Source organism: Echinops telfairi, unplaced genomic scaffold, assembly GCF_000313985.2.
Source record: "Echinops telfairi isolate 266 unplaced genomic scaffold, ASM31398v2 ScPeMD7_7424;HRSCAF=8462, whole genome shotgun sequence".
Lineage (NCBI taxonomy): Eukaryota > Metazoa > Chordata > Mammalia > Afrosoricida > Tenrecidae > Echinops > Echinops telfairi.
Genome location: NW_022111324.1, coordinates 51,529,043 through 51,532,903, shown reverse-complemented (window position 1 = coordinate 51,532,903; position 3,861 = coordinate 51,529,043).

Sequence of the window (3,861 nt, the reverse complement as noted above, 5' to 3'; positions counted from 1 at the left end):
GAGGGGGGTGGGGGCTGGTCTCTTCAGCTCCCACTTCCTAGTTCCTCAGAAGCCCCGTGAGATGTGGTCCCTACCTTCTCCCATCTGTGCTGGCTTCTCTGCCTGATCTGCTGTTTGCTCCCTCACACATGACACAGCCATGTGTAATGCATTTCCTACCAGGCTACGGCCTCGTTAACAAGACAAGGTAACCCTGTTCCCAGATGAGACCCCCTCCACCAGCGTAAGGGTAAGGATTGACGAGATCTACTCGGTGGGGTGGTGGCGGGGGTGGGGGTGGTGCACAGGTCTCCCGCAGTCCTCTCCCCACCTATCTTCATTCACACACACTCTGGGGCGGCACCCCCGACAGGGCTCCATCAGGGGGTATCCACGCAGGTATGCCTAGCTCCATGCAGGAAGGGATCCGCCTTCCCCTCCCGTCGTCCTTGCCCACCAAATGGGCAAGTGGGTCTCACTCCTCCTGAGCTCGGGGAAGGCAGAGCCTTCTCAGCTTTCCCAGGGTCCATCGAGAAGGCCCGAGGGAGGACGCCACGCATCATTTCCACCTACGTCATCGGCATGGGTCGAGTGCCTGGGAGTGCTTCCAACCCTGAACGACTCTCAGTCCAGTTAAAACGCACCGTTGCCCTCCAGCAGTTTCTGCAGGTGCCAGCCAGGGGGGTGACATGTCCTCGCAGCCTCGGGAAGATGGACGTCATTTTTGCCATTGTTTTAGCCCTTGGGTTCTGAAGGCCATGGCTTTTTAAAACACCCAAAACCAAGCTCACTGCCAGCGAGCCAAATCGGACGCCTATGGCCCTGGAGGCGAGAGGGGAGTGGCCTTGTGGCTTTCCCGGCAGGGTTTCAGGAGGATGCAAATAAGCAGGGCCAGCAGCACAGGAGAGCCTCATGCTGTGCCGTTCTAACGGCCGGTGCTGGAGGGCCTGGTGATGGTGGCACACAGCCGGGAGCTCTGTGCTTAATGTGCTGCGGCGTTGAAGCCACCCAGAGTACCTCGGGAAGCAAGTGTCATGGTCACTGAAGACCCAGGGGACCAAAGTTCCGCTCTGAAGCGCCAGGGTCACCGTGAGCAGGCGTCGACTGGCTGGCCACTAGGTTTCGCCCCCGGAACGTTTTCACTCTCTTCCAGAGTTCTCTCCTGAAGGATGTTTCCAGGAAGAATCAACGTCATGTTCGTGAGTGTGTATTGCTCGACGATGTCCACTTGCCAGCATGTTGCAAGACCTTCAGAGAGGGTTCCTCCCTGGAGGAACTCGATGGGCCTTTTGTTGATCCAAACCCTCCTCCTCCTTCTATGAACAGTTGCCCGTGAGACACGGATCCAGGTCCTGGAGTTGTATGGAATGTTGGCACAAATGGGGGGCACTTACTTGCTGCTAATAAAACCAGCCGACAAGCCAGTCTGCACTCACGGCAGCCCGCGTGGGTCAGAGCGGAACTGCACTCTGAGTGTGGCCTGTTCAATGGCGGATCTGCTAGAGGCAGACCACCCAGACCTTCTTCCTCCATGCCTTCGGCTGGACTGGGGTCTGAAACCTTGCCGTTCAGAGCCGAGCCCCTCAGCCCTTGGCACCATGCTGGGGATGCTGCTACCAAGAGACCCATTTGGAAAATGATAACACCATGAGAGAGGTTTTCAAATCGACACGAACAGCTCACCCTGTCCCCCACCCCACCATCTAACTGTGGAGCCAGCTCTCAAAGGGAGGCAGCTAAGTACTGGGTCCCCAGACCCCCCATTTTTTAACATCAGGGCTCAAAGGCAAGCGGTGGAGTAATTCATGGCTCTGCCATGTGGTACAGATAGAAATTGCTATTCATCCTGAAATCCATTTAGAAGAACTAATTACTGCAGGACACCGAGATATACTCTCCAGAGTTGGAACAAGAAATGGCAACTCATTTGGAAAATGAGTCACCAGAGGCCTCCTTCGCAGTAGGAGGTTTGAGGGGGACCAAGAGAGGAGTGAGGGCGCCTAACGGCTTCACCACTGCTCCAGGGCCCTGCAGGCCGAACTGAATGGGCCTCTTTATCTGTCCTGCTTGCAAAGGAGAAAGGCTGTCAGAATCCCAAAGGGAGGGTGCCCCTGCTCCCATGCCACTGAGAAAACGGCCTACCAAGAAGGGTTACTGAGCAGGCTTATGAAAGGACTCGTTCGTGCTCTGCTTAGATCCACTGCCCAGATAATGAGGCTCTCAGGTCATTACATCACCAGTGCCCATCTGCCCGCACTGGCGGGAAAATGCTGCGGAGGGAGGGGGCCATCCACAGGCCCTAGAAGATCTCCAGGGGACAGGCGGGGGATTCTGCCCACCATTCGACGGTGCACACACTGTTGTTGGCTATGTTTCAAGCACATTCAATAGAAATTTTGGCATGGGAAAATAATAGGTCCTCGGGTTATTTGAAAAAGAAAGAAAGTTATTCAGAATGTGTGTGTGTGTGTGTGTGTCCTCGACTGCCAGGTGTTTCCCTGAGCCAGGTTATAAAGGTCCTCTTGTTTTATGAAGGGAAACCTGTCCAGAGAAGGGAAGTTACTTGCCCTTGACCGCTCAGTAAGTTACGGACCAAGCCACAGCTAGCACGTGCCAGGTCTGGTTCCTCGCGTACTCTGACAATGGGTGACAACCAGTAAGCCACCCTAGGGACCACCTTCCAGCTCATGGTGATGTTATAGGGCAGGTAGGTTTCCAAGATGGTGACTCTTTACAGGAGTAGAAGGCCTTGTCTTTCGCCTGCGTGCAAGCACAACAGTGCCTTAGAAGCAGGGCCATGGTGGTGGTGGTGTGTGTGTGTGTGTTTGGGGGGGGGTGTCCCTGTGGATTTGTTTCAAATGATACCAAAAGAAGGCAAATGCTACTGCCCCTTGTGGGGTGGGCAATCTGCCCTCTGAGTCAGGCACAGCGTCCAGACTTAAGTCTCTACGCCTGAGACTACATGGTGGCGAATGGAAACTCTCTGACCCTCAGTTTCTTCATCTGGAGAGAGAATGACAGAGAGAGAGAGAGAACAAAATCTACCTCAGAGGGCTGTCAGGACATCAATTTAAAGGAGAAGACGTTTGAAAAGCTGCTAGTCCAGCTCTGAGTAGATGTTAGTTCTCCTCCTATTGGTTCCGTCCCGATGCCTTTGACCTGGAGCACGGGGTGTGATTGTAGATAGGGCTCAAATGCCTTGGCGATGTGTTTGCTACTGACTCATTTGCTAAATGGGCAACCAGTGGGTCAACAAATATAAACTACAAAGCAGCGCCTGCTTTGGCCCATGAAAGATTCTGAGGGCTGCACAAGGCTGGAAGCAGGGACTTCAGTTCTGGTGGTGCTTGACCGACTGCCCAAACCTCTCCCAGAGCATCTCAGAAGGCAGGCCTGAAAGGCCCACGGAGCAGTTATGCTTTGTGCACGTGGTGGCACCATGGGTCTGAAGGGACTGAAGTCAGCAGCAACTATGCATCTACAGTCTGACTGGAGAGGGTAGGAAAACGGAAAGGGCTGAAGGGCCGTGGAGCAGACCCAAACCGTGTGTTAGACATACAAGACACGCCAGACATGCAAGTGAGAAACCATTTTCAATTCTCTTGGAATGCAGATGGCAGGCTCCTGGAATTGAGGTGGCCCATGCAGGCCGTTTGTTGTTTGTAACTTTGAGCCTTTAAGGAATTGCCTAGAACGACGCAGCTTAGTGAGACACCACTTTGCCGTAGGCACCGGGCTCTTTCATCCATTCACCACCCAGTCTTCAGAGAGCCAACCTTTGAGTGGATGCTGCCTGATTCGAGTCATATCTATTCACAATAAAGATCTCTGTTACATCCCTCCCCTGCTGTTCCTTTGCATGTTTAGATTTTTGACAAAGCT